The 25,146-nt window shown below is 46.7% G+C and overlaps 1 protein-coding gene and 1 long non-coding RNA gene across 5 annotated transcripts in view; one reads left to right on the top strand and one right to left on the bottom strand.

The window, feature by feature from the left end:
- Positions 1 to 25,146, bottom strand: part of LPP (LIM domain containing preferred translocation partner in lipoma) — a 682,444-nt gene that overhangs the window by 643,750 nt on the left and 13,548 nt on the right. The gene's annotated exons all lie outside the window — the stretch shown is intronic.
- LOC131513056 (uncharacterized) lies at positions 13,202 to 15,952 on the top strand. Of its 2 annotated transcripts, none has more exons than XR_009262444.1 (3): positions 13,202 to 13,394; positions 14,593 to 14,975; positions 15,146 to 15,952. It is a non-coding gene; the product is annotated as an uncharacterized LOC131513056 (long non-coding RNA). The 2 variants fall into 2 exon arrangements; XR_009262443.1 differs by having other exon boundaries at positions 13,202 to 13,506.

Below are 25,146 nucleotides of genomic sequence, written 5' to 3'. Positions count from 1 at the left end.
GAAAGGCGATGGCACACCCAATACAAGGCCGCAAGGCACCAGTACACAGAGATATGGTCACACGCGCTGCTAAAATATTTCAGTATTTCCTTGCCTCTTGTTAAAAAGCTTCTGTTTCAAGGCCCCCAAGCGTCCTCACGACACCCCAATTTTCCCAACCCCTCCCTTAAGACCCCAGATCCTCTTCACAATCTATGAACAAAATGGTTCCCCTGGAAGAACTGGTGCCCCTTCAGTCTGGGTGGCTCAGTTGGTTACACATCTGGCTTCGGCTCAGGTGATGATCTCGTGGTTCACGAGTTCAAGCCCCATGTCGGGTTCTGTGCCACCACCTCGGAGCCTGGAGCCTGCTTCGGATTCTGTGTCTCCCTCTCTCTTTCTGACCCTCCCCTGCTCACGCTCTGTCTCTGTCTCTCTCAAAAATAAATACACATTAAAAAATAATAGCAATACATAAATAAGTATCACCATATACATGGATAACTAACCTGCTAAACTAAATGCTGATCTGCATATTTGTGGACAGGGACTGATATTAATTACTGGGTAGGATGCTCCTTAAGGGCCAGAAGCACATGATTCCTCAGCAACCAGAACACTGGGCACAGAGCAAGCTTAGAGCAAACACTGAACGGATTCACAAGGTCTCCCTCCTCAGCCATGGCCCAGCACATAGCAGGCCTTCAATACGTTCTTGCTGCCCACCTGCCCGACTGCCCTACTGTGTGCAAATCTGGACCCAATCTGCCTCCTGCCTCCCCCAGACACCCAGTCCACCTCACTGGCCCCAGCTGCTGTGTTCCCATCCCTCCTTTTCTCCTCCAGTGGCCCAACCTTGTGGCCAGCTCTCGGCCACACGCTTCCAGAGGTCCCGATGCTGACAAACCCAACCCAAACTTGCCCAAGACTGGCCTGGGGGTCCTCATTCTTGGACTAAGGGAGTGGCCATAAAAAATATGTTCCCTCAAGGCACACGTGATATCTCCATTTAAAACTGGGGCGCCTGGGTGGCTCAGTCAGTTAAGTGTCCGACTTCAGCTCAGGTCATAATCTCGCGATTCGTGGGTTTGAGCCCCGCATTGGGCTCTGTGCTGACAGCTCAGAGACTAGAGCCTGCTTTGGATTCTGTGTCTCCCTGTCTCTCTGCCCCACCCATGGCTCACACTCTGTCTCTCAAAAATAAATAAACATTGAAAAAATAAAAATAAAAAAATAAAAGTTGACCAAAACTGTTAAAAACATTCCTTGTATTTTCATAAACTGATCTTTTAAAAATGGTTGTATATCACATCGATTCACTTTCTCTTTCCTCATCGTCCAGTGTGGCAGGAAGGACAGGGTCTCCTGTCCTTGATATTAATGATGGGGAGGGGACTTCTCCAAGAAACACAGTTGGCTAATAGCATGACAGGGGCTAAAGTCTAACCTCAAGCATCTTAGTCCAGGGCTGTTTGGTTTCCTTGAGCCAGTTCAGCTCAGTAATGCACAATCTTACTGAGCTAGGATGTGTTGGACTAGGATGTAAACATACCACATGTGGCCCCGTCCCGCCCCCCCTCAGTCCCCTAATGCTGCTTTGCTCTCCTGCGTAGCACCTTTCACTCTTTGAAAGCAGGGATGTTTACTTGTGTGTTGTCCGTCTCACTTCCCAGACTGCAAGCAGGATGAGGCCTTGGACCGTGTCTGTCCCCTTCGCTGGGGCACATGTGGACCATGCAAAGAAAAGGGAATCTGGAGCCAGATCCAACAGCGACTCCCTGAACCATCGGTCACCAGCAGCCTCACCACGGACAAATAACTCAATCTCTCCAAGCCTCAGTCTCTTCATCCTTAACATCCAAATAATGACACCTACTTCCTATGTGTGTGGAAGCAGTTTAAAAAAAGAATATTCACCAGTGCTTCATACACAATGAGCAGTCAATTGATGCCTGCTTCTCCCTTTTGCTAGTCGTCACCAGTGGTGCCTCCTTCACCCCCTACCTACCCTCCTAAAGCTCCTTCCCCTATCAGTCACGGCAATGCTAGGGCCACAAATTGCCCTTTTCCACCTCAAGGTGTCAGCTCCTCCCACAGACCCTTTCCAAGGCGGGTTATCTACAAGGGGGACCCGGGCAGAGCTCACAGTTGAAGCCAACCACATTTTCGTATCCGCCAAGCTCTGACCTACTTCCCAGCCGAACTAAAGCAGGTGACGCTAGTAATGATTCAGCAAGGGCTTTCTTATTTTTTTCGAGTCATCTTGGACATGGGACATAACCCAGAATCATGAACTCATGGAGCTCAGAGGTGCAGGGTCCACAAAGCCAAGCCCACAAAGTCCAACTCTGTTACTTTATAGATACAGACTCTGTGTCCTAGAGAATGGAAGTATCTTAGCCAAAAAGAAACCCCCAAATTCCCCCAAAGTTCAGAAACAAGAGCATGGTTCCAATTCTAACCTAACAAAGGGCATCTGGCTTGCCCAGCACTTTCTCTCATCTCGGAAAGGATCCCTTATGTCTCAGAGCTTAAATTCCTCCTGATTCCATTCCAGACAAATGTATTCTCTCGATTATTAAATATTCTGCATCTTTCTAGACGATGAGAGAATTTCTCTAATTTCTAGCCCCATGAAAGTACAGTGACACACCTAGAAATAAAACTGCAAATATTTTAAATTATAATAGATGATATAAGAAAAACCAATAGACTAGAAGTGAGGAGGTATGAAGACAAGACTTAGTTCTGCCTCTAACTACTCCTATGACTTGAAATGAGACCTTCTCCCCTCTGGATCTCCTTTTCCTCATATTAAAGTGGGTCTGCTGGACCAGGTCCTCTCCAGCTGTGATATTCTAGATCAATGCATCTCATGTCACCTTTAATACATTATTATCACCCACTATCCAAAACAATGAGACTGTGACTCATTAAGCTCAGAACTGAATGCAACTGGAAAGGTATTCTTTAACACGTAACCAGTGTTCGTCAATGAACTGCAAAGCTTTTTGCAAAGCAAGGGTTCCACTCTTACATAATTACGTCACGTGGACATTGTAAATACCATAAAGCAAATATTGCCAGACTGAGGAAGTTGTATAATAATGCAAAGCTATGGGGTTATAATAAACCAATAAGTCAGTCTCTTCAATATTATCACAATTTAGGCTTCTTGTGACAGTGGATTTTTCACAGTGGTACCTTTATTCTAATAACCCTGCTGCTGCTCAAGTCCCTTCTTTAGAAACTAGGTGGGGTAAAAAAAAGGAAGGAAGGAAGGAAGGAAGGAAGGAAGGAAGGAAGGAAGGAAGGAAGAAAGAAAGAAAGAAAGAAAGAAAGAAAGAAAGAAAGAAAGAAAGAAAGAAAGAAAGAAAGAAAGAAAGAAAGAAAGAAAGAAACTATGTGTACAAGCAGATGTACAGCTTACAGAATATTCTCAACGGGAATATTTGGGAATATTCTGGGATATTCTGGGAATATCTCTTTGATTTTTGAGAATGATTCTGATTTATCCAACAGTCACTGAAAGACAATTCCAGTGAACAAAGGTGATCCAGTTGGAGGTGATCATGAATAATACTTGGCCAAAAAAAAAAAAAAAATACACAAAGCTCGTGAGTCATAACAGCATCATGGGCATAAGTCACACAGCCCCAGCTGAGCCTAGAGGGTGATTTCTAGGCAGTATTAGCTTTACAGTAGGACACACAAGATCTTCCTAAGCTCCCAAGAAAACTCAAGATGTTGATTCAGAGGTGGTACTGCTCTCTTGCTTCCTACTGCTCCTTTTCCCCCCAAGAAGTTTCTTAATAAGAAATGTTAAGTGATCCCTACTAGAATCCAACACAAGCATTATCATGGAACTACGTCCTTAAAGATGATGCCACAGATTTCCCAGTTATCTTTCCCTACGAAGCACTCATAAAAGAAATTAAGGAAAAAGGCCTAATGCATCAAAATGTTCATAACGGTGTCATTTATAAGAGCAGAAATTGGTAATGATCCAAATCCAAAAAATATGTAAATGGCTAAATTTAAAAATAGTACATCTAATCAATGGATCATGAGTGGCCATTATAAAGAGAATTATAAAGTAAACTGGAAATGTTAATAAACATGCAATGGAAAAAAAAAAAAAAAGACCAAACAAAACTGTCTGGTAAGAATATGTTTAAGAAAATATTGGTGGGGTACCTGGGTGGCTCAGTTGGTTAAGTGTCCGACTCTGAATTTTGGTTCAGGTCATGATCTCAGGGTCATGAGATCGAGCTTTGTGTTGGGCTCTGCGGCAGAGCCTGCTTAAGATTCCCTGTCTCTCCCTCTCTCTCTGCCCTTCCCTTGCCTGAGTGCGTGCTCTCTCTCTCTCTCTCTCTCTCTCTCTCTCTCTCTCTCTGTCTCTAAAAAAAATAATTAATTAATTTTTTAAAAGAAAATATTGGTAGATAATATTTTAATAATATATCTACTTTTGCATAATAATGACGGTGACTAATAGCTAATAGCATGACTCAGGACTCCTCCAGGAAAGCCTGGAAATACTTGAAACTCTGATAAAGCCAGGAGATTTAAATAGAAGAAGGCAATCAGAAACTCCAGAACAAAACAAAAGACTGCATAAGAAATCATGACCAAATTTAGAGAAACCAGCCCAACATAAAAGAAAAAGTTAATGAACTTCAAAAACACAGAAAAGACTCCAAGCAGGCAAGAGAACAACTAGAAAGGCAGAAGATATATGGGATATATGGGTAGAAAATACTTAATTTTCTTCTCCCAACCAAACAATACAACCTCAAACTCCAAGAATATTAAAAAACATTCTTCTCATTGTGCAAACAAAACAAAAAACCTGGGACGATTTTAAACAACTAGAGGAGAACGAGAAGAATCTCATTAGATTTTGATGCTAAGGGAAAGTTTGGTCCCCTGTGAGTGGCTTGAAGGTGGTGACCTCAGAACCCTAGAAAAGGAAATGAAACCACAGCACATGACTTAGCCCCGTATTGAGCAATATTTACCTAGAAATCATACTAAATGTTGTTGATTGTTTTCAGCTCTTGAAGTCAACCCACAGACATAGCACAGAAGGCAGAAGTTGCAAAACCATGTACAGTGCATTTTACATTATCAATCATAAATGCCGGAGAGGCAAATGTCACATAAAATGTAAGTGACAAATTAGGAGTAAAAGTGCGACAGGAAAGGTGGAGAGAATCCCCAGCATCTTCATTGTACAAAATGGCGGGTGAGGAGAGACAGTCAAAAGTTGCTATAGCAAGAAACGGAGATTTGTGCACATGACATAAACTTAGAAAGGAAATTAACAGGGGCGCCTGGGTGGCGCAGTCGGTTAAGCGTCCGACTTCAGCCAGGTCACAATCTCGCGGTCCGTGAGTTCGAGCCCCGCGTCGGGCTCTGGGCTGATGGCTTGGAGCCTGGAGCCTGTTTCCGATTCTGTGTCTCCCTCTCTCTCTCTCTCTGCCCCTCCCCCGTTCATGCTCTGTTTCTCTCTGCCCCAAAAATAAATAAAAAACGTTGAAAAAAAAAATTTTTTTTTAAAAAAAAGAAAGGAAATTAACAGACAGCAGATCAGTGATGTAACTATCAAACACTGGGCAGGAGGATGAAAAGTATCAGTGGGTGTAAATAAGCTAGTCCTTGGGGCGCCTGGGTGGCTCAGTCTGTTAACCGTCTGACTTCGGCTCAGGTCATGATCTCACGGTCCGTGAGTTCGAGCCCCGCGTCGGGCTCTGTGCTGACAGCTCAGAGGCTGAAGCCTGCTTCAGATTCTGTGTCTCCCTCTCTCTCTGACCCTCCCCCGTTCATCCTCTGTCTCTCTCTGTCTCAAAAATAAACAAACATTAAAAAAAAAATTAGAAAAAAAAAAAAAAACAAGCTAGTCCTTGCATATCACAAAAGTCAGCAGGCATATATATGTAACTAATAACTCAAAAACTAAAGACATACACATATTGCTTACAGACAGGACAATAACCATGCGCAGAATTAAAAACAAAAACAAAACAAAACAAAAAAAAGAACTAAAAACAAAAAATGGTTACAAGCGGGGAATGGACCCGAAATAGGACATTTATAAATGCTTTTGTATTATTTCACTTTATTTTTACTAAGAATATTTATTTTCAATCTTTTAAAACTAAAAAAATAAAAAGTGCTAATTTCCAAGGAAAATGAAAGAGCTACAAATAGCGTGACCCAGAGGTCAGAAAAGTCAAATGCGAGGCAGCTTTCTTGGGGAAGCCATGACGAAATGACACTCTTGTGGACATCACGGAGTACACAAGGCCCTCTTTGAAAGCCACTCTGACCCTCTTCCCCTTCTCCTCCAGATCTTCAACTCTCCCTTAAAGTCCACATAGAAAATTCGGAAGAGTTAATGCCCCTCAACTCTCCTTGCTGGATTCAAAATAAAAAGCAGCCCCTAATGAAAACCTGAAAATATAAAGAATCCCTGAGGAAATCCCAAAATCAACAGACAGCTCAGGCTGCGTAGCCCTGTGGCCTAGAAGCGCACCAGGGCCTGGAGGTTGGAGCTATAATTAGCTGCTTCTGGGCAGACAACAAGGACTCCTGTTCCCTGGAAAGGAGGTAATTAAAGGAGGCAGATTTAGGCCTGAGGTGGTAAGTCTCAAGGAACTGTGGCTCCGGGCAATCCCAACCTGCACCCTGAATGAGGAAATAGGAACCCGCAGGCCTGACGCTCCATGCCTGAACCATTTTTTCTTCTCCTCTCAGATTCTAAAGCCAGGGGAATGCCAGCCTTCAGCCCGATCATTTTTTTTCAGTCACCTAAGACCCATTTACTGGGGCACCCACTCCCATGGGCCCCGCACTGTGCTCGGTGCCACAAGGAGGGCAGAGGCAAATGACACGGAAACCCTGACCTCAGGGAGCTGCCAGGTGAGAAGTTCCTGAACTGAACTCACAGCACACAGCCCCAGGTAAGAGATGAGCCACATCACAAGAGAAGGAGATGAAGCCACTGCCTGCTGGGATGCCTGGGGAGGGCGTCCTAGAAACCACACAGAGGCTCGATCCGAACAAATGGAAATAATAACATGCAAAGGAACGGTGGCTTTCTAGAAAGTAGAAATTACGTGAGCAAAGGCACACAGCCAGCAAACTGAGGGGCTCGTGGCAGGAAAGGAGAATTACCCCCTCCCCTGGAACAACAGTGGGTAAAGGAGATTAATGTTCGTGACTCATTCACGGGGTGCCTCCCACGTGCTAGCGTGGGTGCTCGACAGACATTCTCCCCAATCCCTGCAACACCCTGCAGGGTAAGCCCCCTACTATACAGACCAAGAATCTGGAGCTCGGGGAGGAAGAACCACTTGCCCAAGGTCCCAGAGCTCTAAAGTAACAGAGAACAAATTCAAAACCCGGTCACTCTGGCTCTAAAACCCAAGCTCTTTCTCCCTGTGCCACCAAAAGGAGTAGAGAAAGAAGGCATTTCTGCCGACAGGGCTAAGGGGACAGGCTAGTGACCATCTGCAAACACTGCTCAAGAGCTCAGAGCAACACTGTCACGGACTTCTGTCTTCAGGAATTTCTGACACCTCGTGCCACACCTGTGCCTGTGCGTAGCGACTCCTTCCCATAACGTCCAACACCTTAGCGGCCGCCACCGCAGCATGTAGAGCCTTTTCCAAACCCGGGCCCTCGAACGGCATCCAGCTCCCAGGGTTTCACGCACCCCGGGGTCCTTGCGTTTGGTAAGCAGGAAAAGATCACACAGCACAACCCACCAAAATCCACGGGCCTGGGTTCCCCTGCCAGGAGCGTAGGTAGTGTCAGGAGTTCCACACCCTGTCTCAGGGCTGAGCACCCATTCCCTGGAGACCTTTCCAGCACAGCCAAGGCTTCTCGGTGAGTGGCCCGAGACAGCAGCTCTGTCTGACACGACGCTCTGCACACTGCACAGGGAGGTCTGCCTTCCTCAGTTCTGTACCCATCTGCTTATCTTCCCTGCATATCCACCAAAACTTGACACGAATAATGCCAAATGTCCTCTGTCTGGGAGGAAAAGAGGCACAGAAGAGGGGAGCCTTCACACAGGACTGCATTGTGACCTCGCAAGGAAACAACGACGTTGAGACCCAACTCAGCCACTGAATGGGCCGGCTTCCCCATTCACGAGGCAGCTCCATGATGTGGGGACATCATTTTGGCATCCCAGGCAAGAACAAAACACCGAGAGTCTGGGGTCCAGCCACAAAACCACAGCCTGAGCAATGTTCCCCCCACATCACATCCATGGATCACCTTCTCCCACCACATACCTCATATACACATGCACAGTCCTGGCCCTTTCTTCGGACATCATGAAAGGTGAACCAAGGCTAGTACTGAGATCACTTACTTAAACATAGCTGCGCAGGGCATGCCTTGGCCCGCAGTTATAAATGTGCTACACATTAGCAAGTGTAGCGCCTGGCTATCAGCTACCCAGGTACCCATGACATTTTTCCATGAATTCTTCAAAACTTTCCTGCCCATGAATTTAAGGGGACTTCCCACGCATTCTCTCACTCACCTTCACTGGCCTTATCCTGTAACAGAGGGAAGGAGGAACTTACGTACACGATGAGCACGTGAAGGCAGACGAGGGAAGTCCTTCACTCACACATCTGGCAAAAAAATGTACTGAGCAATTGATTGGCGTAGGCATCGTGCCGTGGGGAAGACCCTGGATACGGAGCTGAATAACACAAGGAACCCAACAGGAAGGCATGGACAAGCAAATTATTAAACCATTGTTGGCCCAGCTAACACCATGCCGTCCACCTTTGGTCTGCAGCCTCTCCACACCACCAGCAAGGCACATTTCCCATAAGCCAGCATTCCTGGGCTGTTCGAACAGAACACGAGAGGGTAACTCATCAGTGTACCCCAGCACTTCTCCCGGCTGGAAGCAAGAGAAGATAAAGTAGGCACCTGATGGGTTAATAATACACAGTGCAATCTATTTCATGCCGAAGGGCAGGAAAAGAAGATAGGGACAAAATGGAACTTTTCCCAAGGGCTCCAAGTCCCCCCCTCTTCATCAGCTTCCAATCACTAGAAGAAGACCAAAGTCCTGTGAATTTCCGAGATCCTTCTGGTCCCACACGCCGAGGCAACGAATCCAGAGCCATCAGCTTTATCAAGATCAAGGGCAGCAAAGAGGTACCCGACACTTGCCCACCTCAGGCACACCGAGATGAGCAAGTCTGATCTACGCCTTCACCTGCACAGCACCCTCTTCCTGGTAGGCCCCTACCTGACCTTTCCTTCAGGCTCACTGCTGCTCATCCTTAGCTGGAGGTCGGCTCTGCCCCCTCCAGCCACAGGGGCCACACAGCAAATGCTTACTGAACGAAAGAAGGCACCCTTGCTTTTTCTCCACCAGCCTGCAAAAACTTGATTTAGCAGATCCTATAAACTTTGGGAAGAAGGTCAAGAGACTCACTCTCCAACTCCTTTATCATCTGAGGCCCTCGACACCGGGGTCTGACCTGCCTTGCCTTCTAAGCTCCCAGGCCACGCTTGTCCTCTGCCGGCACGGCTCTCATGGCTGGAAGCAGGCCATACAAAATCAAAACCTTCAGCACCTGACCAGTGCCCAGTCTACCTACATCCCCATCTAATGCGCTCGGTATCTTGCTTTATGACTGGAGCTTCCAATTATATTCACAACATTGTGGCCAGCTCAATCCCCATCTGACGGTCTCCTCAAACACCTCCAATGGCCAGAAATGTCTCTCCATTTGATGCAGGCCACCCCATTTCCTGGTATCCCTTACCATGTGTCCCTGAATCGTGAGCTCAATCTAACCCCATGGGCTTTTTGGTTAAACCCCTGGGAGCAGCCGAGGGGAGGGAATCAACACAGAAGCAGCCAGGGAAGCAGTGTCCATGACAAATAAGATCGTGGACTTTGAAATCAAGCAGAACTGGGTTCACATCCCAGCCAGCCACTTGGGGGGAAGGCATCCAACCTCCCAGGCCTCTCCTGGCTGTTGAAGGCCTAGCAGAAACATAATGAAGGCAGAGTGCCTGGCACAATGAGCATTCGATGAACAGCAACTCTCCTGGTAACAAGGCTATTCCTGCTTTCCACGGCAGCTGCCACATAAACAGAGCGCCAGTTACAGCCCTGGCTTCTCTATGATGTCTGTGCACCTTTCCCTATGATGTCTTTGCAAAGCCTCAGCAAGCATCCCGTTCTGTTTGCCTCTGGCTGGCACGACCCGAAGCAAGGGCTAACCAGGCTTCCCAGGAGAAACCCTGGCACTGAGGAGGCTGAAAAATCAGAGAGGACGCAGATTCTTTTGCTCCTGACTTGAAAGTGCTCTCCACCACTCTGCCAAGGTGAAGGAGGATACGAGATGCTGCGGCAGCTGCCTCGGTCACTTGCAGCTGTTGACATGACTCACGCCCCTCCAGCAGAGCCCCAGAAACAGGCACCAGGAAGGAAGGAAAGGGAAGAATAGCACGTGACTTGGTGCCTGGGCCCCGCACCCCGACTGACAAGTCACTGGCCACCCTGTGACCTGTCTGCTTCGGCGCACTGAGGACCAAGGGGCACCCTCTTCACCAGGGTCTACTTCCTGCCCGTCACTGCAGGCTGGCGAGCAGCTCTGGGTCCTGGGAAGTGTGTCCTCAGGTAAAAGACACAGGATCCTGACTGGGTTTTGTACTAAATCTAGGTCATCCTTAGATGACCAGGACTGGGGTGGGAGCTGGGCATGTACATATTTTTTAAATTCTCTGGCTGATTCTGAAGGCTAAGAATCAGCAGGGGCATCTGGGTGGCTCAGTGAGTTAAGTGTCCAACTTCGGCTCGGGTCACGATCTCGTGCTTTGTGAGTTCAAGCCCTACATCGGGCCCTCTGCTGGTCAGCTGAGAGCCAGCTTTGGATCGTCTGTCCCCCTCTCTCTGCCCCTCCCCCACTTGTGCTTTCTGTCTCTCTCAAAACAAATAAGTAGAAATTTAAAAACAAAAAAACGAAAGAATCAGCAACCTTAAAGATCACTCCATCCCCTTCAGCTGAGACCATCGAGCCTCACCCGTGGCGAACATGTGTCAAGGACTTGGCAAAGGGCCGGGCACACAACAGGTACTACTGAAATGTTTGCTCCTCCTACCATCACATCCATCTCTAGCCAAAAGCCATGGCAACCTCATCTGCTCCACGAGGCAAGGTGGCAGCCAGTGTCACATCTGAAACAAACCGTGCTGGCCCTCCTGGCCAGTTCCTGACCTAGTGAATACCCGAGGTTCAGTCCCAAGGGGTTCCTACTACTGAAAACAATGCGGGAGGGGATGCCTGTAAGTAAATATACACCCAAAAGAGCAGAGGTGAACTCTTCCAAGTTCTGCTTCTCAAACCTGAACCTGCACACATCCCATGAGGTACTTTAGACACAGATTCTGGGGTTGAGCTGAAATTCTTCAGTTTTAACAATTCTCAGGTAATGCTGGTGCTCCCAGCACAAGAAACAAACCTTGGAATAGCAATGTTCTACCATAGGCATTTTGAAGGGGTAAACTTGCACCAATATACTGTGCATCTACCAAGGATGCACTCAGGCACCCTGTGGGGCTGGGAAGAAAGAGATAAAAAACACATGAAAAACAGACATCGTGGGGCTCCTGGGTGGCTCATTCGGTTAAGCGACCCACTTCGGCTCAGGTCACAATCCCGCGGTTTGTGAGTTCAAGCCCCACATCGGGCTCTGTGCCAACAGCTCAGAGCCTGGAGCCTGCTTCGGATTCTGTGTCTCCCTCTCTCTCTCTGCCCCTCCCCTGCTCGCATTCTGTCTCTCTTTCTCTCAAAAATAAGTTAAACATTAAAAAAATTTTTTGAAAGAAAGAAAAACAGACATCTCAGCAAATACACAATAACGTGTGCTTTAAATTCTCTATCAGAGGCATGGGCATTCCAGCAAGAACCCACAAATACTATTTGGGTGACAGAAAACAGAAAACCATGAGGAGCAGTAAGAAGGTAGTTACCTTAGGGAGGAAAACAATTCCAAAATAGTAATGTACAGCATGGTCCCACTTCGGAGGCTAACACCAGGTTGGCAAACTCTTTGTACGACACACTAAGCAGGAATGGCTTTTATATTTTTAGAAGTTTTATTTAAGAAAAAGAAGAACACGTGAAAGAGACCATATGAGGCCCACAAGCCTAAAATATTTACTATCTGGACCTTTACAGAAACTGTTCACCAATCCCTGGGCCAGAGAGAGAGAGAGAGAGAGAGAGAGATGGCACACACAATTACACATCAAATTTCACACTGCTTTTTGCAAGGAGCTACAGGTGGTTTTTATTTTCTTCTTTGTGCTTCCCCACATGTTCCTAATTTTCTTCAGCGACCATGAGTTATTCTGAAATTAAGGGTGAAAAAAGTTCGTGCCCTTTGAGCAAGCAATTTCACGTCCTAATAACCTGCCTTATAGTCAGAGGTACAGATAATGAATTTCGTAAAAAGGACATACATCACAGTGCTACTGACAATAATGAAAAATTAGAAACTCAAATGTCAGCTACCAAAACAAAAAAAAAAAGATTTAAAAAATTTGGTATATTCTGAAGACAGAGTAACAGGCAGTCATCAAAAATTACATGTACGAATAATCCCTAATGCCATGAGAAGGGGCTTATGCTGTACGGTTTGGTGAAATGATTGTATATAAAATTGTATACGTAGTAAGACATCAAGTCAGTAAAACGCAAATGCACAAAAAAGTAATGAAAGTAACTCTTCAAGATCATTAAAACAGCACCTGTATCTAAATAGTGAATTTATGAGTGATTCTCATTTCCTTGTTTATTTGGTCCTGAGTATTTGAAATGGCTTACTCTATACAATAAAAATTAGGTTTGTTTTTGCTTTCACCTCTTTGCGGGGGGGGGGGGGGGGGGGGGGGAGGGCGCGGTGAGAGGAAGTTCAGGAGGAGACATCTGACTTTGGCTCAGGTCATGATCTCACCTGATTCGTGAGTTTGAGCCCCGCATCAGGCTCTGCACTCACAGTGCGGAGCTTGCTTGGGATTCTCTCCATCTGCCCCTCCCCAAATTATGCTTTTTCTCTCTCTCTCAAAATAAATAAACTTTTTTAAAAAAACAAGGAGGCGACATCTGTGCTGCATCTTGAAGGATGAGCAGGTGTTCATCAGAGAGAAACGACAGACCCTCGGGACCAACGGGAAAGCACATGCTAAGTAAGACACACAGGTGTGCAAGACAGTGTGCCGAGGAACACAGGAAGGAGGAAGCATAGAGTCTGACTGGCAAGGGGCTGGCTGGAGACAGTTCTGGAACTGAGGCAGGGTCGGATCACAGCAGGGTGGAAGTGTGCAGGGGAAAGGACTTCCCCAGAGGCCATGGGAGATGGTGAGTGATGGCAGGAGGCCAGCTGGGACGCTGTGGGGCAGAAATGTGTTCCCTAGAGCAGAGTCAGAGATCACAGAAGCCTGTGCACAGCAGAGCAGGAAGAAAATGGTAGGTAGGTGCCTTCCACTCCGCTCCACTCAAAAAGCAATTCTCCTAAAAATTCTCCTAACAGGGCAGTGCATGTATTTGTGCCTAGAAGTAAAATCCACAGGGAAATCAACCCAAATATTGTCACTGTCCCAGGCATTGCTAGAGGGCCATTCTGACTTCCTCCGAAAAACAGACCCAGGCAGCCCTCTGTGTTGCTTCTCACGTTACTTCTGACGGGCAGGCAGTGAAGGGAGGCACAGGAGCACAGGCCTGTAGGTGCCTGTCCAACAGCCCCATGGCTGGGGGAGCTGGGCAAAGATTAGGAAGGGAAGGAAAGCCTCATATGCAGGGGGTCAGGGGGCTCATGTCGACAGCCAGGCCAGTCACTGCTCCAGCCAGAGGGAGGGTCACGATCTTGGAGGAGAGAAGAGACTGCAGAGTGGCTGTGCTGAAGTCCCCTTAGCGGCTGGCTTCCCGGCAGAATGAGAAGGGGGGTTCCAGTAAACCAGAAGGAATGCTGCTGGCAGGAGACACTCAGACCTGCTCAAGAGGGCTTTAAATGGAAATAGGAAGGCAAGCAGGGAAAGTACTAGAAGACAGTATGCACTGGGGAAACAGGCGTGTTCCAGATATGGGCACCCCGGAAGGGCAGGAGGTCTGGAATCCCAGGGGGAACCAAGTGGGACAGACCAGTCTGGACCCTCCTCCCAGCCCCCATGGCACAGGGCTGAGGCAGGAAATGAGCTGGAGGGCTGAGGCGGGAACCTGGGAGGAACTCAGCGCCCTCCGAGGTACACCTGTGGGCCAAAGAGAAGCTTCACTCTGAAGACAGCATAAATTCAAACCCCGGGGGTCAACAGGCTTCTGTGATTATAGGGAATGGGGAGGACTGTGGCTATGTGGGGCCCCCATCAGTACTTTCAAAATGTCTTTTTTTTCTTCTTGGTGTCCTAACACGTCTGAGTGTCCTCAGAGTGTGATGGGCTCTGTCCACCATCTTGCTACTGGGATACTTCCTCTGCGTATGGTACACACACACACACACACACACACACACGGTACGTCACCGGCTGCCCCAATTTTGTTTGCATGTCTGTTTCCTGTGTAGACCACAGCCTCCTAGACGGCTGAACCAGTGTCTTATTCAGCCAGCCCCTGGAATGGCAGACAGTAACTATGGAGGCAACAATGTCCTTCACTCATGCACAAGTCAGCTACCGAAAGCAAAACACCTGCAGGAATCTCCCTGTGACCATCCAACCGTGTGACCCACAGTGAAGGGAACCATAGAGGTAAATGATTACTAGCGGTTTAATGCCAGCCAAGGAAAAGCAGCCTGATGCAATGGGCAGAAGACAACTACTGGAAGAATGATACTGTATTAAGTTATGACCTGAAGAAATGGAGATGCTGGGACCTTGGAAAAACGAACAGTAGCCCTCACCCCCCAAGGTGTTTAGGGTAGTCGCCGGACAATAGAGACCAACAAAGGTATGTGGAGAGGGGAAACACGGAGGGTGGGCGTCCCTGGGGTACAGCATGAGGGCGGAGCCAGGACCGCCAGAGAAAGGAGGAGGGGTAGGAAGGGAGGGGCTTGCAGAGCACAGTGGGGGGGGAGGGAAGGGGATGCGTGTAGACAGACATCCCGCCGTGCCTCCTAGTAGGTGACACGAGCTGAATCCTCAGGTCTCTCCCTAAACACAGACCAGCTCTGCAGGGAAGAGGAGCCTGGACACCCGGGGAGCTCCACCCTTGGCTCTGATGCGTCTGTCCAAGCCACAGCATGAGAGCCTGGCTCTTCTAACTCTGGTGAACCAAGGGCACTACAGCACCCCCCACCCCATCCGAGCCCCCAAGCCCAGCTGTGCTGAAAACTTCACTGTGAAAGGAGAGTATGCGCCAAGGAGCCCGGCTGAGCAACATTTCCGCGGGCTCTTAAAGCCTACATCCTCCCAGCATCCCTGACCTTCCGCCGGCAGGAGCTATCACTGTCCTCCCTAGGATGAGCTCCCACAGTCTTCCCGCAGCTGTGCCTCTGCATCTCTCCTCCTTCTCCTGCTCTCTGGTCTGCCCTGGAACAGGGACGCCAGGCGCTGCTCTGGCGTCCCGCAACCAAGAAGTGCCTTCCCACAGACAAGTACAGTTGACCCTTGAACGGTGTGGGGCTTAGGGACACCAACTGCCTGCACAGTCCAAAATCTGTGCATTACTTTTGACTCCTCCCCAAATTTAGCTACTAATAGCCTACTGTTGACCAGAAACTTTACTGATAACATAAACAGCCAGTTAGTACACATTTGGTACGTTACATGTTTCATACCCTGATTTCTTGCAACAAAGTAAGCTAGAGAAAAGAAAACCTTATTAATTAACTCACAAGGAGGACACATTTACAGGACTATACTGTTGTTTATTGAAAAAAAATCCACACGTAAGTGGAGCCATGCAGTTCAGACCTCTGTGGATCAAGGGTCAACTGTATTTAATCCTTAATCCAGCCAGAACAGATAACATCAGCATAATCCCCATCAGCACTCCTATTTTACAGGTGAGAAAACTGAAGCTGGTGGGTGACCTTATCTCTGTCTTCCCCAGGACCACCCCAACTTTTAGCCAGGCCTCTCCCAGACTGAACCCATCATGAAAGATACAACAGTCATATTCAGTACCTTTCTGATCTAACCTCTTTGCTGCTCACTAAACCCAGCAGCCAAGGTGTCAGGGTCAATCCTGAGTCTCACCACTAAGCTGGCCCTTACTGTGAGTGTGCCTCAAGGCCCCCAGTCCAAAGCAAATACCATGACCCTGGCCAGACTCCCCAGTCATGCTCCAGCACCAGTACCCACATCACTTCAACAAGCCATCCCTCCCAGTATCCTGACATGGGAGTGATGACATTTCTCCTGGACTGGGGGCAAGCCCCTCTCTGGGCAGGCTGGCTGGGTCAACCCTCACAGGACCACCCCCAGACCTTCTGCTCCCTCCAACACCAAGCCTTAGGCCACCCGGCGCCTTCTACGGCCCCCTCCTCCTAAAGGCCACCCAACGCCTTCTACGGCCCCCACCCCCGTCAAATTCATTCCCCATCAACCCAAAACCTGTATCTAATGCCCAGATTTCCACCTCTTCCCAATTTCCGTCCTTCCTCTTGCTCCTTATGCTGCCTTATTACATAAACTAAGTCTACCTGCTTCAAATCACAGCTCAGAGACATCCGGTGACTTGCCCGAGACTATGCAGCTAAGTGACAAAGCTGGGTCTTGAAACCCACTCCTCCAAACTTTAAGCCATGTGTCTGTTCCAGTAAATCCCAGCTTCCCTCTACAAAGTTCCGGAAGCCACCTACCCTGAGGGAGGGGCCCACAGTTACTCTCCTCAGTAATAATAACTGTGACGAGCGCCAGAATGTACACAGAGAGCCAGGTACGTGCTCACCACCTGACCTGCAGCCCAAGGAGGTGGTACTGTCCTCCCTTTCAAATCAGAAAATGAAAACATAAATCGAGTCAAGGTTTGACCAGCTGACAGCCATACTTTCCGACTGCCACAGTGCTAAACCACTTCTAGCTTCAATGCAATTCCTAGTCCACAGCAGCGGCCAAGCTGTGGCTTAACTGAAGAAGGAAATGTAGCTGGAGAGAGCTAAGTGGAAGGCCCTGAAAAATAAGTCTGTGACCAGATCGGGCACAGCTAGTGAAACTTAGTGGTCACTCTGCAGCAGAACTAAAAATAACATGGTTCCTGGACTGGCTCTGGTGACAGTATGGAACATTCTGCAAGTCAGGATTCCGGGTTTTGATTCTAGCTTTGCTCCTATAAGCTGTGTGACTCTGGACAAGTCTTTTCCACTCATCTCCAGGTCTCGATTCCCCATCTCTAAAAATAAAACAAAACAAAACAAAACAAAACCAGTAGCTGGACTAGGTCAGCGGTTTCCATCAGCCTTGGCACAACCTCTGAGGTTGTCAGAAATGCAAGTTCATGATTGACTGCCTCAGAAGTGGGAGCAGGGGGGTGTTCAGGGCAGGCAGCACACCCTCCAGGGTGACTCTGAACTGCCTCACTACATGGTCTCTCTGATCTGTCCAGCACTGCTGCTCTGAGCACCTTAGACTTCCCCAATTCAGCATCGTCAAATTCCTCTCGATTTTGCCACTCTGATGTCGATCTGGCGTGAGCTTAAGTCAGCTGGCTCTCTCATCTGGCCATGACTGATGCTTCCTCCTGTGATTAATACGAAAGGCCCCAAGAAACAGACAGTTTATTCCACTGCACTTCTTTTTCCCATTTACCACCTCAGCGGTATGCATTCTGTCACTGTATTAAAAAATAAAAGTAAAAAACATTAGCAAGGAAGCCCAACCATGAGCACTGTGGCATCCTGGCACCAACTTTCAAAACACTTGAAAGGACATTTATCCCTAAGGCAAGTCAGTAAGAACCTGCCACGTACTCTGAGAGACAGTGCCTTTCTAAACCCAGTGAGCTCTCTTTCGTACAAAGCCGGCTGAAAGAATGAGAGAGCATTTGCTTTGAACACCGATGACACGTGCAGATCAAACAAGCCATTTCTTCCTTAGTCCGTACACGTCAAAAGAAAAAGAAAACTTACAGACAGACCTCATAAGAATGAAAACATACCCCAAAGAACACCATTTTCTCTGTGCAGACTATCAACAAATGAACCGTTCATTGCTACAACCCTGAAATAGAGCCTGAAAGTCTACTGTGGTGTGGGATGGATGGATGGATGGACGGAGGGGCACCTTCTCAGTGCTGATCCTAGAGGGTGTAGAGATGAGCAAGTTATAATCCTATTCTAAAGGAACTAAGTTTGAGCATACTGTGAGTGATAGCAAACCCGCCCATCCGTCCATCTGTGCATCCGTCCGTCCATTCAACGAGTGTTTGCTATATGTCTGCCAGATTCCAGACAGGAATGAATTGTCGAGAGGAAGTGATTGTTTCCTGCTTAGGGGCAAAGGGTGGAAAGCAAAGCCTGCTTCATGGCGGAGGTGCCAAACCTTGACGATCAGTTCCAACAGGTGATAAGGGCAAGGAACAGCAATCTAGGCTGAGGAAACGCTGTGACAAAGGCCAGAATGAGAAAAAGCAATGGAGGTTAGGTTCCTAAAGTCAGTTGGCCCCATTCAACATACATGGATACATGGAGATGGTACAAAGATCAGCCGTTTCCAGGTGCTGGGGTGGGTGGTAGGGAAGAACAGGCAGATGACAGAGGATGTTTAGGGCAGCAAAATACTCTGTATGATACAAGGGTGGACACATGTCATCATACATCCGTCCAAAACCCGCAGAATGTACTACATCAAGAGTGAACCGTAATGTAAAGTACGGACCTTGGGTGATAACCATGTGTCAATGCAGGTTCCTCAACTGCCACACCGGGACCACGCTGGTGGGGGCTGCTGATAACGGGGGTTGGGGGGACTATGCGTGTGTATGGGGAAGGAGGGATATGAGGAATCTCTGTACCTCCCTCTCAATTTTGCTGTGAACCCAAAACCAATCTTCAAAAATAAGGTCCTTAAAATTAAGAAAAAAGAAAAGAAATATCTTAGGGATATACAGAGGGTTTACCTCTCCAGGATTCTTAAACTGCCTCCGCTGCCCCGGCTTCCTCATCCAGCCTCCCCGCAGAAGATTGCCTCCCTCCATCTCTCCTGGCGCTGAACACCGCACCGTGCACCTGCTCTCCTCATCCGGCTTCCCGGCTCCCGTGCCTTCTCGGCAGCCTCAGCCACGTCTTCCTCCTGGGTATCGGTGCCTGCTGCAGACTTAACTGTACTCACTATGCATGTCTTTACACTACTGTTTTCTGTAATTTATAAAACACATACTGCCCACGAGTTTGTATTTTTAATTCCTGTAAGTTTTGGGATCCAATTTGTGTGAAAGTCAGACTGCAACATAATGTAGTATTGTATGATAAAAGCCTCCAAGAATAAAAACAGACAGTATATCCTGCTTATCAGAAACTCAAACACTGGTTCCATTCCTGAGTATCACGGATTTCCTTATGAATGACTGTTCTTTGTTTTGCCACAATTCGTCCCCATCTTCTTGAAGTTCGTTCTAAGGAGAAAGTTTCCTCATTTTCAAGGCTTCTTTTCTCAAGCATTTATTGAGAACCTACTGTGTTTCAGGTTACTATAAGTAAGCACCTTGGCTCGCTTAGTTTTCACCAGGTAAAAACTGTGGTACTTTGTGTGCATTAAGTATCCGTGAGGTTATCACTGACCACTGCACCCACTTTACAGATAAGAAGTCCTTGACTGTGGCTCATTCCTCCACTGAACGATAAGGACAGGATCAGGGCATTTCCATGATCCTCTTTTGACCTTCTCTAGGTTTCCCGCTTTGCCCACTCAGGTCGTGATCTCACAGTTCATGGGATCGAGCCCTCCATCAGTCTCTGTGCTAACAGCACAGAGCCTACTTGGGATTGTCTCTCCCCCTCTCTCTCTGCCCCTCCCCTGCTTGCTTGCTCTCTCTCTCTTTCTTTCTCTCTCTCTCTCTCTCTCTCTCTCTCATGCAGAATAAATAAATAAACTTAAAAAAAAAAAAGATATAAGCTTTAAAGCCACTCTAGGCTAGGGAGATATGACAACCAAATGCAATGTGCTATCCTGAACTGCATCCTTAAGAAGATAGAGGACGTTAATGGGAAAACTGGTAACATACAACCAGAGTCTGGAGTTGAGTTAATTAGCAACGTACCAACATCAGTTTCTTAGCTTTAACAAATGTCCCATGGTGATACGATATGCCAAAAATGAGAGAAACTGGGCAAGGGGTATATGAAAATTCTCTGTACAACCTTCACAACTTTTCCATATACTTAAGAAACTATTCCAAAATTAAAAGTGTATTTAAAACAATGACCCGGGGGCACCTGGCTGGCTCAGCTGGAAGAGCATTTAACTCTTGATGTCAGGGTTGTAAGTTCAAGCCCCACATTGGGTGTAGAGATTACTTAAAAATAAAATCTTAAACTAAAAGGTGACCCAAAAATCCACTCATCTCTAATATATTTTCCAAATCACAACCTTCTGACTATAAAAAATAACACATAAAAACAGTAGATAATATTTAATGGGTGCTTAGTATGTGTCAAGCTCTATTTTAAGGGCTTGATATATACCAACTCATTCAATCCTCACAAGGAGATAGATAATTCTGTCATTCCCATTTTATGGATGTGGCAACAGAGGGCTAAAGAGATTAAGTAACAAGTCAGGGTATAAATGACAGAGCCTGGCTCTAAAAGTAGAGCCAGGATACGGTCTAGCTCCAGAGCCCATGCTCTCAAACACTACCCAGATCAACGCTTTCCAAATGCTTCTGGATTTTTCAAGTAGGCATATATAACTGGGAAAATCCAAAGACTAATCACAAAGACTAAAAGGTGAGTGTCATGTTTAATACAAAGAGGAAGCGAAAGAACTCTCAAGGTAAATTCCTACCTTTTGAAAGTCTTTCCTGTAGTGGGACCAAACCTCACCGCCATTACCAATGGCCTCTCTACATGTGAATGACTTCTCTGAGTTTGTGCTATGTCCTGTGCTCTCTTGACACATCATTCTAAATGATCTGCAACCACTTGCCAGGCAACCTTTTCATCCCTGGAGTGTCTGTCCAGGTAGATGGCTAAACCAAACATGCAAGCTGCCTTTTTTAAGATAGTCAGAATAAGCTTAAGCTTTCCAGGTAACTAGTTTTCCTAGGTTCTCAAGAATCCATGCTGAAAACCCAGGAGTGCATTACCCCATTCTAGAAACAACAAAAACACAACAACAACCCCCCCCCACACACACACCCAAAACAAACAAACAAACAAACAAACAAGCAAAAACCTCCTTCCCAATTTATAATGTACCTCACTGGCTTTGGTTTCCCACAAGTGTCAAAGAAAAGTCAGACAGCTTCTCACCTCCACAGTGGGCTCCTTGAGGGCAAGACTTAATCTCATTCATTGAAGTATAATATGTATTAAACAAAGAAATGATTCTAAAGACCAAACAATCTCCTGGAAAGATCTGCAGCTGGCTAGGACCACCATTCCCCAATCTGTCCTGCCAATGTCACCGTCTGTCTTTAGAAAGTTCTGTAGTGGACACCTCCATGGACAGAGCCGGAAGGGAAAAAGGAATACTGAAGAGATGGGGAGAGAGGGAGCCATCCAACTAGGGAATGGGAGGAAAACACAGCAGAGGGAGTGTAGGCAAAGAAGAGATAAGGCTGAGTGGCAGAAGAGAAAAGAGAAATGAGTAAAAAAGCAACAGACAATATAAAGAAAATGAGTCTAGAAGGAGACAGGGTATAGAAGAAGCAATGCTCAGTGAATGTCTACCATGTATGGGCATGAAGCTATGCTCATTACACACTTCCTTGTGTTGCCAGGCACAAAGATATGTCTGATCAAATAATCCAGGTTGACTTCACCTTGCGTTGACTCAACCACTGTTAACACTCAACATTTTTCTGTTGCAAGGGCCCGAAGTCTAACATTTCATTGACGGATAAACTGAGGCTCAGACAGGGGAAACTTGTACTCAAAGTGGAATCAGAAACACAACCCGGATCTCCCCATCCCTTGCCCTGTGCTCCTCTCCGTATAGAGACGGATAACAAGGTGGGTAGTGAAAGAGCACAGCCTGAGGCCAAACCTCCATGATGCGGCGGACCAGTCTGGTAGATCGTCCTCCACTTTATCTGACGCGTCCCATCTGCTGGTTGCTACCGGAGACGAGAAAACTGGTAGCATCGTTTTAAATGAAACAGATGACTTTTCAGGAAGAATATAAAAAAGCAGGCTGCCTTAGATGAAAATGATGACACAAAAGGGTAAGAATGAAAAATGAAGACAGGTGATTCATCAGAACGAGGGAAGCTGGAGAGAAAGGGAAGGCGGAGGAAGGGGGATCTGACGGGGCAACTGGAAATCAGACCTGCTAGAATGAAGCCACCCATGAAAGAGCCCTGACTCGCTCCTAAGACAGACTGTGATTCAGACAGGGGCTCTGCCCCAGACAGAGTCAGAATGCTTTACAGAAGTGATGGCTTCTGCAGATGGGCAGACACTCAGTTGGAACAAGGCCTCAAGCAGAGTTCTGCACCAAAAACGCCGCTGCCTCTTACCTCTCCAGATAGAGGCTAGAACGAAAATTGCTCTAAGCTGTGTCCGTGGGTTAGGGTGTCTCAACCAAACCAGTCATGTCCGAATTTCACAGTTGTCCTGTTCCCAATGACTACTGACCATCTTCCAGGCCCCTCTGCTTACACAACCGCCCCTCCTTCACAAGCCCAGCCCTTCTGCTCTGATTTCACACCCTCAACCCCAGCCACAAATCCCTATGTCTGAAATCACCCCGTGTCAGACACCTTTCATGCACAGATCTTCCAACCCTGTGTCAGTGACTAGGGTGCATGCCTGAGTACCCCTCGAGGCTCAGATGTTATGGACGGGATCCCATGGCTCACAGCAGCATTCCCCAAAGCACACTGGAACACTAAGCCTAAGAAATGCCCTACGGGGACAATTTTTAAAAATTCAAAAAAAAAAAAAAAAGGAGGAGGGTGGTGATACAGGGACTCTCTGATCAAATAACTTTGAGAAACAAACCTCTTGGGAGGTCACAGTGTGCATTAGGTTACTAAAGGTTCAGAGAGTCCCATGGTAAAGATATCCATTTAATTTTGTTTACCTTGGACTTTACCAGACTTACTTGGCTATGGAACCTTTTTCTCATAGCCCAGTCTTAACGCTTTGGGAAACAGAACCTCACAGAATCGCAGCATTCTGAGGGGCACCATCATCTTGCCCAATATTTATTCCACCGCACCTGTCCTAAGAGACCGTGTGTCTTCTTTCACAGCAAGGACCTTTTGCAAATCATCATGACACACAGCAAAGTGCTTTACGAACTGTAGGCCAATAAATATGTGTTCGATGAATCCGTTAAACCCAACCATCTCGTTTCTAAGAGGAGAAAATAGAGCCAACTATGTCCACATAACTTCCTCTAGATCGTCCAAAGTGTGTAAAAGAATGTCTTACGCAAAGGTGCTTTAAAAGAAGGTCTTGCACAAAGAAGGTGCTCAGTGATTCTTGAAGAATGGAACAGAACAGAATGGAACAGAAGCCGCTCAGCTGTGCCCTAAGCCAGAGTTCTCCTGACACGATGGATTCCTACTTTTTTCCCTCCTCCTTTGCCCAAGTCGGGTATCTACCAGAAGAAAAAGGAAGATGACAAATCAGAAAAGGAAAGCCAAGGGAAAACCAAAGGCCCTTTAGGGTGGGAGGTGGGGAAATGATGTTTGCAGACTGATGGGGATAAACAAGACCTGTCTGTATCTAATTTAGACTTAATAAGATAGTTTGCTGAATGTTAATTAAATACTCAGTGGTTGCTACCAACTGTGGTGATTAACTTCATTTTGAATCAAATAAGCAATAAATGCTTAACTGAAGTTCTATTAAATTTTACCCAGCAAGTAAAGACTATGAGGCTCTTAATTGACTTTAAACAAGATAGTTATGGCAAGTTAGTTGAATTTTTATTACCTGAAGATAACTGCCTTATTAAATCTAAATTGACTATTTTATTTGATAGAGAAATGTCATCTGTTGTTTCCATTTACCAAAAACATGTCCAAAAAGGTTTACATCTGGTCCAAACTACATGGATTGGGGTTGTTTTGTTTTCTAGTCCTGCTTTAATAATTTAGTTAATTCAGGGTGCCTGGGTGGCTCAATCAGCTAAGCATCTGACCTCAGCTCAGGTCATGATCTCTCACGGTTTGTGGGTTTGAGCCCCGCATCGGACTCTGTGCTGACAGCTCAGAGCCCGGAGCTTGCTTCGGAGTCTGTGTCCCCCTACCTCTCTCTCTCCATCTCTCTGTCCCTCCCCCACTCACACTTTGTCTCTCAAAAATGAACACACGTTAAAAAAATTTTTTTTTAATGATTAAGTTTATCCATTTAAGAATGAACGTTAATGTGGGATGCCTAGGTGGCTCCGGTGGTTGAGCATCGGGCTCTTGATTTGAGCTCAGGTCATGAGCTCATGGTTCGTGAGATCCAGCCCCACTTGGGCTCTGTGCTGACAGTGCAGAGTCTGCTTGGCATCCTCTCTCCACCTCTCTCTCTCTCTCCCCCTCTCAAAATAAACAAACAGACTCAAAAACAAAAAAAAGCCAAAAATTTAGAAGAATTAACATAAACGTAAGAGGCAGAGAAGTCTAGGACCGAGTTTCTGTATATAAATTGAAGAGTCAAGTGATTATATTTGCTAAACCAAAAATCAGATCTCTGCATTCTCAGCGTAGAGTTTGGGGATTGCTTAGTTGTCACAATTCTGAAATTTCCAAGTTGTTTCCACGGCTTAAAGGGCTACTGATATAAAGCATGAGAAATCATAGTTAAAATAAATGGTTGGGTCCACTACTGAACACACCAGTGGCGCTAGGCAATTAACCTCACTCTCCTGAGGCCTCGGCAACCACTCATGTTAAACGAGGAGGTTGGGTTGGAGACTACTGACTTCACTCATTTACTCATTTTTTGGTAGTATGTGTAGTCCCTGAACAGAGCCTGGCATGGGGTAGGTGCTAAATAAGCACTGAAGGAGGGAAGGAA

Source organism: Neofelis nebulosa, chromosome 5 (genome assembly GCF_028018385.1).
Source record: "Neofelis nebulosa isolate mNeoNeb1 chromosome 5, mNeoNeb1.pri, whole genome shotgun sequence".
NCBI lineage: Eukaryota > Metazoa > Chordata > Mammalia > Carnivora > Felidae > Neofelis > Neofelis nebulosa.
Note: the sequence above shows the minus strand (reverse complement) of the source record. Positions and strands in the feature narration are given on the sequence as shown.